Genomic DNA, 11,083 nt, shown 5'->3' with positions numbered 1-11,083 from the left:
CACTCACTGTGTCACTCACAGCACAGAAATATAGAGCAGAGTCAGTCAGTTCAGCTTGAGCTTTCCTCATGTGGTACGATTCACTGCTTTTCTCATGTTTTGCTATGAATCCATTGTTCTCTTCTCTTCCCAATCCTAATAGAAGAACTGGAGCTTTACCAGGATGCTGCACATACCAGAAAAGACTCGGGTAGCCAGAAATTTTATATGTACATTCCAGGAATACAGGAGCTCCTTGGAGGACAAGCTGGGGAGCCGATGTCTGGTGTATGGACTGTGCATTCATTTCCACTGTTAATATAAAATATTAGTTAGTTCTTATCAGACAATATATATTGTCATTGTAAGAAAAAATTACTAAAATATTCTCATAATTACATCTTTGAACACATTTTATATTGTGCTGCTTATACTCCAGATAATGTATAGTAAGGACCGTACCTGCTAGAAGTATAATGGAGAGGATAAATACAGTGGTGACATCCATTCTCCAGTATCTGAGCTTCTACTGTGCTTTATGTCTATGAAGTTTTTAAGTCATGCAGGTGAGGTTAGAGATTTATCTGTGTTTTATCTATTCAGTATCACTTCCTATCTACCCCTCCTACTAACCAAAATGTTCTACTCTCTTATGTACTGTATTAGAGATGTGAAGTCTTATGACTCTGATTGCACCAAACTTCTCCACTTAACCTCTTGTCAGTTATTTTATGCACAAAACCACTATAATGTGATGATGAATTGTGATGACCAAGAGAAGACCGACACATAGCAATGAGGTGATGGAGGTCTATAGTGTTTGGTAATATACTGACAGATTCCAAAGAAGCCCTGGCCTTCGCCCTTTAATCACCACATCAGTCTAACATGGTCTTCCCATGGAGTCCACTGGATTGATGCCATTGAAAATCTGCTGGCCGGAGCAAAAAAAACAAACAAGTGAGAGTAGTGAAGGTTGCTGGGTCAGATCCAGGAGATCATTCAAGGTACAAAATCAGAATGATCCCAAAACAGGCTGCGATCAGACAACATGTATTCAAGCAAGCAAAGCAGGAACACATGGCACAGGAACTGATCCAGAGAAGATCTATAGCTGGCAGTGAGAGTCAGAGGTTCAGGGGCTTAAAGGGAACCTGTCACTCCCCCCAGGCGTTTTTAACTAAAAGAGCCACCTTGTGCAGCAGTAATGCTGCATTCTGACAAGGTGGCTCTTTTAGTTCTGGGTGATGTAACTGGCGAAATAATCAGTTTTGTAATTTGTCCTAAATACCTTTTCTTCAGTCAAGGAGGCAGGCCTTTCCCCCCTGCTGCAGACGCCACACAGCCATCACTCAAATCTTCTTGGCGCCGGGCGCCGCCTCCTCGTCTCTGTTTTGAAATGAGCCGGCTCCTGCGCTCTTTTCCCCTGCCTGGTGCAGGCGCAGTGAGCGCTGCCCATCCTCTGTCCTCATATGCAGCCTAGCTGACTGCGCCTGTGTGGCCGTCCTGCCTGTGAATCCCAGCCCCGCAATGTGAATAAATCAGAAGACACTGCGGGGCTGGGACTCACAGGCAGGGCGGCCGCACAGGCGCAGTCAGCTAGACTGCATATGAGGACAGATGGGCAGCGCTCACTGCGCCTGCCCAAGGCAGGAGAAAAGAGCGCAGGCGCCGGCTCATTTCAAAACAGCAGAGAGGAGGCGGCGCCCGGCGCCAAGAAGACTTGACTGATGGCTGTGTGGCGTCTGCAGCAGGGGGGAAAGGCCTGCCTCCTTGACTGAAGAAAAGGTATTTAGGACATATTACAAAACTGATTATTTTGGCAGTTATAGCACCCAGAACTAAAAGAGCCACCTTGTCAGAATGCAGCATTACTGCTGCACAAGGTGGCTCTTTTAGTTAAAACCGCCTGGGGGGGTGACAGGTTCCCTTTAAAAAAGATAGCCCCAACCAGGGTTCACAGAAAGGAGCCAGGAATTAACTCCATAGCTCCCTGACTTACTTTTGGATTTGTGAATAGCATAGAAGTTATCCTCCATATCAAGTTGTGGGTGGATGAATGAGAGGGGATATCAGACACGGGGATGGCACCAAGCTGGGATGATCTGGGACTAAAATTATTTCCTGGCATTTGAAAGCACACAGACCCATGCAGCCTGATCCTGTATCAGCTCTCAGGTTCCATTTAACCCCTTTACGACCTATGATGTCTAGGACGAACTGGGACTAAAATTCATCCCTGGCATTTGAAATCACACAGTCCCATGCTGTTCCAGCTAGTGATGAGCGAGTGTGCTCATTACTAGAGTTTTCCAAGCATGCTTGGGTGTTCTCCGAGTATCTTGGGCATGCTCGTAGATTATGTTTGAGTCCCCGCAGCTGGATGATATGAAGCTGCTAGACAGCCTGAATACATGTGTGGATTCCCTAACAAACAGGCAATCCCTGCATGTGTACAGGTTGTCTAATAGCCGCAAATCATGCAGCTGTGGGGACACAAACATAATCTACAAGCACGCCCAAGATACTCGGAGAACACCCGAGCATGCTCAGAAAACTCGAGTAACGAGCACACTCGCTCATCACTAGTCCCAGCCCCTGAGCTCCAGATGTGGCTATTTATTACTAATATTACCCTGCCTTGAGGAAATCAAGATTTACTACAAGACCAATCTTTCTAATAAAACTAATAGTACCATTGCATAAGATTGAAAAAATTGACCACGATAATAATATCACAATATAATAGACAAATACCAACAAACCATAACCAGCATATACAATATTAATAATACCACCATACTGATTGCTACAAGGGTTGACTTTAAAGTCTATGTGACTTCAGACTTGTGTGCACTGTCAGAACTCTCCAGTGCCGGCATCAGGTATAGCCTTCAGTGGCCAGGCACAGAGGGTGTGGGACTGGATTGGCAAGGGGAAAGCTGCAGGCCTCGCTTCCTCTGGCAGGGACACAGGGACCTGTTAGTGGTCTGCTGTAGGTCATTTTGCAGGGCTCTGACACTTCTCCTCCTGTTCCTCCTTGCAAGAAGGAAGAAGAAGCGGTCCTGCTGCTGGGTTGTTGCTCTCCTACAGCCCCCTCCACATGTCCTGGTGTACTGGCCTTTCTCCTAGTATCTGCTCCATACTCTAGACACTGTGCGGACCGACACAGCTACTCTTCTTGCCACAGCTCGCTCTGATGTGCCATCCTGGATGAGCTGCACTACTTGAGCAACTTCTGTGGGTTGTAGACACCGCCTCATGCTACTGTACAGTATCTCTAGGGGTGAGAGCAATGACTAAATGCAAGTGACCAAAACAACATCCAAAAAGGATGAGAACAGAGAAATCGTTTGTAATCACCCCCTGCAAAATGACTTCTTTATAAAGGTTGTCTTGCTAATTGCCTATCATTTCTACCTGTTGTCTGTTCCATTTGCATAACAGCAGGACAAATTGATTCACAATCAGTGTTGCTTCATAACTGGACAGGTTGATTTCACAGAAATGTGATTGACTTGGAGTTACATTGTGTTGTGTCCCCTTTATTATTTTGAGCTGTGTGTATACGTACATGCAGTATAAACTGTATATAGGTTGTATCAAGGGAAAATTATTCTGTTCAGCAACTTTACCTCTTCTATTAGGAGATGCACTGAGTATGCACAGAGGTCATTTTAACAGGAACATGCCAAGAGAAATAAAATAAGGATCAAATCAGGAAAAAGGAAAGGAGAGTCAGCTCACCACAGAGTTGCAGTATCGGTCATGTTGGAGGCACACACGGAGAAACTTGGGATCTGGCTTTGTAGAAGGGGTCAAAGAAGAAATCCAGTGTGGTAGCAGTTGCATAGAGTAAAATCCACATTTTAATGTAGAAATATCAATATAAAATCATAGCAATCCCAGTGTGATTGAAAACCAACGCGTTTCAGCTCGTGAGAGTCTTAACCATGATTAAAGGCTATCATGAGCTGAAACGCGCTGGTTTTCATTCACACTGGTTGGAACCACTGATTACTACTTTTATATTGATATCTCTACAATAAAATCTGGATTTTATTCTACGCACCTGCTACCACACTGGATTTCTTCTTTGAGCCTAAGAAAAAATAAAATATCATAAATAAAACATGCAGGGGCGTAACTACCGCGGTCGCAGCGGTCGCCATTGCAACTGGGCCCCTCAGGTCAGGGGCCCCGGGCCGGCAGGTCTGAGCAGGGCCGGGCTGGCCATCGGGCACTTCTGGCAAATGCCAGAAGAGCCGATGCCAGTAGTGGGCCGCTGCACTGTTCCTCCCCCGGAACCCCCCCCCCAGTGCCGACGGCGCCGCCGCATTTAACTATACCGGCGTCTATGACACCGGTATAGTTCAATGCAATGATGAAAGAGAGAGCGTCACCTGACGCTCCCTCTCCCATCATTCCCCGCTCTGCCTCTGACAGTACACTGCGGGTGCGCGATGACGTCATATCATCGCACACCTGCAGTGTCCTGGGCAGACTGCAGCCGCCGGGAGCAGCGCGGGCAAAAGGAAAGGTGAGGAGAGTTTTTTTTTTCTTTTTAACCGGACTGTGGGGCCATTATCGGGGGGGGGGGGGGGGAGATGAGATGTGGGCTGTGCTCTATATATCCCTGTGCGGGCTGTGCTGTATATACCACTGTGCGGGCTGTGCTGTATATACCACTGTGCGGGCTGTGCTGGATATACCACTGTGCGGGCTCTGCTGTATATACCACTGTGCGGGCTCTGCTGTATATACCACTGTGCGGGCTGTGCTGTATATACCACTGTGCGGGCTCTGCTGTATATAACACTGTGCGGGCTGTGCTGGATATACCACTGTGCGGGCTCTGCTGTATATACCACTGTGCGGGCTGTGCTGTATATACCACTGCGGGCTGTGCTCTATATACCACTGTGCGGGCTGTGCTCTATATACCACTGTGCGGGCTCTGCTGTGTATACCACTGTGCGGGCTCTGCTGTATATACCACTGTGCGGGCTCTGCTGTATATACCACTGTGCGGGCTCTGCTGTATATACCACTGTGCGGGCTCTGCTGTATATACCACTGTGCGGGCTGTGCTCTATATACCACTGTGCGGGCTGTGCTCTATATATCCCTGTGCGGGCTCTGCTGTATATACCACTGTGCGGGCTCTGCTGTATATACCACTGTGCGGGCTCTGCTGTATATACCACTGTGCGGGCTCTGCTGTATATACCACTGTGCGGGCTGTGGTCTATATACCACTGTGCGGGCTGTGCTGTATATACCACTGTGCGGGCTGTGCTGTATATACCACTGTGCGGGCTCTGCTGTATATACCACTGTGCGGGCTGTGCTCTATATACCACTGTGCGGTCTGTGCTCTATATACTACTGTGCGGGCTGTGCTGTATATACTACTGTGCGGGCTGTGCTGTATATACCACTGTGCGGGCTGTGTTGGATATACCACTGTGAGGGCTGTGCTCTATATACCCCCTGTGCCGGCTGTGCTGTATATATCCCTGTGCGGGCTGTGCTGTATATACCCCTGTGCGGGCTGTGCTGTATATACCCCTGTGCGGGCTGTGCTGGATATACCACTGTGAGGGCTCTGCTGGATATACCACTGTGAGGGCTGTGCTGGATATACCACTGTGAGGGCTGTGCTGGATATACCACTGTGCGGGCTCTGCTGTATATACCACTGTGCGGGCTCTGCTGTATATACCACTGTGCGGGCTGTGCTCTATATACCACTGTGCGGGCTGTGCTCTATATACCACTGTGCGGGCTGTGCTGTATATACCACTGTGCGGGCTGTGCTGTATATACCACTGTGCGGGCTGTGCTGTATATACCACTGTGCGGGCTGTGCTGTATACCACTGTGCGGGCTGTGCTGTATATACCACTGTGCGGGCTGTGCTGTATATACCACTGTGCGGGCTGTGCTGTATATACCACTGTGCGGGCTGTGCTGTATATACCACTGTGCAGGCTGTGCTGTATATACCACTGTGCGGGCTGTGCTGGATATACCACTGTGAGGGCTGTGCTCTATATACCCCCTGTGCCGGCTGTGCTGTATATATCCCTGTGCGGGCTGTGCTGTATATACCCCTGTGCGGGCTGTGCTGTATATACCACTGTGCGGGCTGTGCTCTTTATACCACTGTGAGGGCTGTGCTGGATATACCACTGTGAGGGCTGTGCTGGATATACCACTGTGTGGGCTGTGCTGGATATACCACTGTGCGGGCTGTGCTGGATATACCACTGTGCGGGCTGTGCTGGCACCCAACACCATGTTGCAGTGCAGGAGATTCCTGCAACAGTCCGAGGCGTATCTAGGGGAAGGTGGGGGGGTAGGGGGGGCGGGGCGGGGGAAGGTGGGGGGGTAGGGGGGGGCCCCATTTGGAAGTTCGCACTGGGGCCCATAACTTTGTAGTTACGCCACTGAAAACATGCCTACATTTTTTATTACCTTAGAACAAGCAAGGGCTAACAGTAAATCCTAATAATACAGGCATATTAATTAGTGACAAAAAGTCAAAAGTAATCACAAACAATACATTTCAAATAAAAATACTCCATATTCTGGTGGAGTTTTTTCAAAGTCATTTTAAACATGATAAGATGCCATCCAGTTATGTGACAGGTGAGCCATGGACTTTATTCACTGTGTCACTCACAGCACAGAAATATAGAGCAGAGTCAGTCAGTTCAGCTTGAGCTTTCCTCATGTGGTACGATTCACTGCTTTTCTCATGTTTTGCTGTGAATCCATTGTTCTCTTCCCTTCCCAAACCTAGTAGAAGAACTGGAGCTTTACCAGGATGCTGCACGTACCAGAAAAGATTTGGATAGACAGAAACTTTATATGTACATTCCAGGAATACAGGAGCTCCTTGTAGGACAAGCTGGGGAGCCGATGTCTGGTGTATGGACTGTGCGTTCATTTCCACTGTTAATATAAAATATTAGTTAGTTCTTATCGGACAATACACATTGTCATTGCACCAAAAAATGGCTATAATATTCTGATAATTACACCTTTGTACACATATTATATTGTGCTTCTTATGCTTCAGATAATGTGTAGAAAGGACCGTACCTGCTAGAAGTATCATGGAGAGGATAAATACAGCGGTGACATCCATTCTCCAGTATCTGAGCTTCTATTGTGTTTTATGTCTATGGAGTATTTAAGTCGTGCAGGTGAGGTTAGAGATTTATCTGTGTTTTATCTATTCAGTATCACTTCCTATCTACCCCTCCTACTAACCAAAATTGTACACTCCCATTTAGAGATGTCTGACTTTTGACTTATTTTTGCAAATAAAGACTTGTGCATTTTTTGCCCCATTTGTAATTGATTGATACGCAGGGTGGATTACAATAAGGGCAATCTGAGTTTTAAGACTCTGAGCAGGAGCATACATAGAAATCTTTGGGCCCCATAGCAAAAGTCCAAATTGGGCACCAACCCATAAAAAACATTCTGCAGAGTAAGTGGAACAACATATAGGCTCAGTTACAAACAAGGCATACTGTACCTCTCAACTTTTGAAGGCAGGGAAATTGAAATGTATCGTGGTGGCATGCACATAGGGAATGTGCCCATAATGAAGCCATTTAGTGTTCTCACCCATTATGATATCCCTTTTATGGCCCTAGAGAGATTAAGATGCCCCCAAAAATGCATTCAGCACCCTTTATGATACCTCCTACAGTGAATTCCCCTACAGTGTCCCCCCCCCCACACAGAATGATGACCCCATAGTTCATCCAGAAAAGTATGATGTCATCTCATCCACCCACACAGTATGGTGGCTCCCAAAGCACCCCAACACATTATGATGGCCCCATAAAGTATGATAGCATCCCCAGCCACTGTATGATGGCCCTAACAACCTCCCCATACAGTATGGTGATCTCACAGCAATCCCTCACACACAGTATGATAGCCTCACAGCTCCCCTCCTCACAGTGTGATATTCCCCTCAAAGTATGATGTCCCCACAGACTCACACTATAATATGTCCCCAACAGTCTGCCACATAATATGATGGCTCCCATAGACCCATACTGTATGATGGCACTTAACCCCCCACAGTATTATGGCCTCACAGGCTCCTCACTATATGATGGTCCCCACAGGACCCTCACACAACATTATGAATGTCCCCACAGTACGATGGTCTTCACAGGTTCCCTACCTAATAATGTTGGTGCCCACAGTAATCTCCACTACAATAAGATGGTCCCCATAAGCCCCCCACACACACACAGCATTATGACCAGCACAGTAGTCACCATCAAAGTATAAGGCACCACAGCCCTCTACATGTCCTGAGTGATGAAAACAAATATATAAAAACTATTATTTACAATTTGGGATGACCCAACAAGAACCCTCACTAACAAGTTCTAAAACAACTTTTATTATGGATTAAAATAGTGGGGTAAAACTAAGCATGAAATGCTCTGCCCCTGCTGGAAAAAACAGTTCTCAGAGTTGAGGAACATTGTCTGAGCAGAAGGAAGCAAGGGTTCTTCAAGGGTAACCTTGTATGTGGCTTGATTCATACATCCTTCGCAAAGATTAACCTGCCCAATTCCAGCCTTGCTGAAGCATCTCCAGATCATCACCGATCTTTCACCAAATTTCACAGTGGGTGCAAGGCACTGTGGCTTGTACGCCTCTCCAGGTCTCCATCTAACCATTAGAAGACGAGGTGTTGGGCAAAGCTGAAAATTAGACTCATCAGAGAAGATGGTCGAATCCTTATGGTCTTGGGCAAACTTCAGCCTGGCTCTCCTCTTGCGCCTCATTGATTAAAGGCTTTTTTCTGGCTTTACATGACTTGAGGCCTGCCTCCAGGAGCCTGTTATGAACTGTTCTTGCCGTGCACTTCACCCCAGCTGCCATTTGCCATTCTTTTTGTAGGTCACTTGATGTCATCCTGCAGTTGCTGAGTGACATTCGAATAAGATGACGGTCAGCCTGGTCAGTGGAGAGTTGCTTTCGACCTCTGCCGGTCTGTAGCTTTGTTGTCCAATGACTGACTTCTGGACATCTGTCAAGTCAGCAGTCTTGGAGAGCCCCTGATGTGCCTAAACAGTGGAAACACCCAACAAGTGACACCATTTTGGAAACTAGACCCCTTAGGGACCTAATCTAGATGTGTATTGAGCACCTTGAACCCATAGGTGCTTCACAGAAGTTTATAACATAGTGCTGTGATAATGTGAGTTTGTGTAACCATTAAGCCAGTTGCCTCCTAATAGGTAAAGTCACTGAATAGTTACCGTAGTTATTTTTGTACTCCTACATTCTTTCTACCATCTCTAAGAACCAATCGGGGGCATGCCATTTCTATCCCCAAGCACCCATTACTAGCACTATTTACATAAAAGCTGACGATGCAAATTGCTCAAAAATTTAAAAATAATGTTTGATAATAATAATGGTACGGAAACTTTCATTGTTATGCTATGTAAAATGGCTGCAGATGTTATAAAACAGAACATGAGACACACACTGTTATGAGCCAGGTGAAGGATATGTTTTGTTCACTGTGTCACTCACAGCACAGAAATATAGACCAGAATCAGTCAGTTCAGCTTGAGCTTTTCTTATATGAAAGGAAGATTTCTTCTTGTCATGCTCGGCTGAAAATCCGCTCTGCTCTTTCTTTCCTATGCTATTTACAAGCAGTACAGGAACGTTTCCAGGGTGCCGTACATACCAAAAAAGATATGGAGAGCCAGAATATGTATATGTACATTCCAGGAATATAGGAGCTCCTTGGAGGACAAGCTGAGGAGCCGACATTTGATTTACGGACTGTGCATTCATTGTTCCTGCAAACATAAAGACTTTATCATGAGAAAGCATGAATAGGTAAAGAAAAAAATAAAATAAAAATAGCTATATCATTGCTGGTTTCTTTGTTATGTATTCACTTCTACTACACTGTACCTTTACTAAACCAGGAAATGTATGTATAAAATGAAATACATACCTACTACAAGTATACAAAAGAGAATTATTCTGAAGATAACATCCATGTTCCGTGCCTTGACTAATATCTATTGTGAAATGTAAAGACAAAAGTTCTGTATTTCAGGTCTTGTCATCTCGGGCTATCATTTCCTGTCTACTACTCCCGCCTCCTCAAAAAATGGTACTCAGTCACCAATGTAAAGGGCTCCTTTGTTACACCTTTTGGTGACAGCGTACAATGCAGTTTCTAATTCATGCAAAGCCATTATGAAAAAGTCAGCTATGAGTTAATTAGATGAATTGGTATATGTAGCATTTGGAAGTAAGAGATAAAATAACTCCTGAAAAATATAAAAATGAATCAAACAATTCTTCAATGTTAAAATGTTAAATGGAAATCTGCGCTATAAAATCAGCTAAGAATTTCTAAATAAGCAAGCCTTGATAAGGGCTAGAGGCCTAATAGAAGGCTGTGATTTCTACATTTTGAGTAAGTGGTGTTGCTGTTAAGTAAAAGAGGGGTGAAAATAGAGGGGAGGATATTGGTGGGTATAGGGTGAGGTTTTAGTTTTAAAAGGGTGGGAAAATGGTGAGGGGACAGCCATTTTAATTTTGGAAGTGAGCGAAAGAAGATTTCACTGACCTCTGATAATGACGGGTCTGTTCTAACAAGAAGGAAGTTGGCTGAATGGTTGAGTAGGTTGAATCAAAGAGGTTGGGGTTTGGTTTGAATTAATTTGTTAGGTCACAGGTCAAATTGATAACTGTTTATTGCAGCAGATCTGGGAAGTGGAGTGAGAGTCCATTGGGGGGCTGTAATGGGCGCAGCTGGATGGAAGCCCCCCATGAATGCGTTGCCAAGGGGAGGGGTTTTCATTCAAAGAAAAATAAGTAATGTACTGGGATTGGTTTAAGGATAAAGCCCCCCTTTATCCTTAAACCAATCCCAGTACATTACTTATTTTTTTATTATTATTATTATCTGGATTAGTGGGACGGAGGGGCGGAAGCTAGGGCAAGAAAGTGCGGGAAAGGATCATTATCTCACTGAGAGTTGGTGTGAGAAGCCCACCCACCCTCTCTTTTTTGTGTTTTGGCA

The 11,083-nt window shown here is 45.6% G+C and overlaps 1 long non-coding RNA gene across 1 annotated transcript; it reads right to left on the bottom strand.

The window, feature by feature from the left end:
* Positions 1–6,928: 6,928 nt before the first annotated feature.
* LOC143817320 (uncharacterized) lies at positions 6,929–10,054 on the bottom strand. Its single transcript, XR_013224114.1, has 3 exons — positions 10,004–10,054; positions 9,728–9,842; positions 6,929–6,939 (listed from the first exon to the last, which is right to left on the bottom strand). It is a non-coding gene; the product is annotated as an uncharacterized LOC143817320 (long non-coding RNA).
* Positions 10,055–11,083: the final 1,029 nt, after the last annotated feature.

Source organism: Ranitomeya variabilis, chromosome 1 (assembly GCF_051348905.1).
Source record: "Ranitomeya variabilis isolate aRanVar5 chromosome 1, aRanVar5.hap1, whole genome shotgun sequence".
In the NCBI taxonomy this organism is placed as follows: domain Eukaryota; kingdom Metazoa; phylum Chordata; class Amphibia; order Anura; family Dendrobatidae; genus Ranitomeya; species Ranitomeya variabilis.
This window is presented reverse-complemented; position numbering and strand designations above follow the sequence as displayed.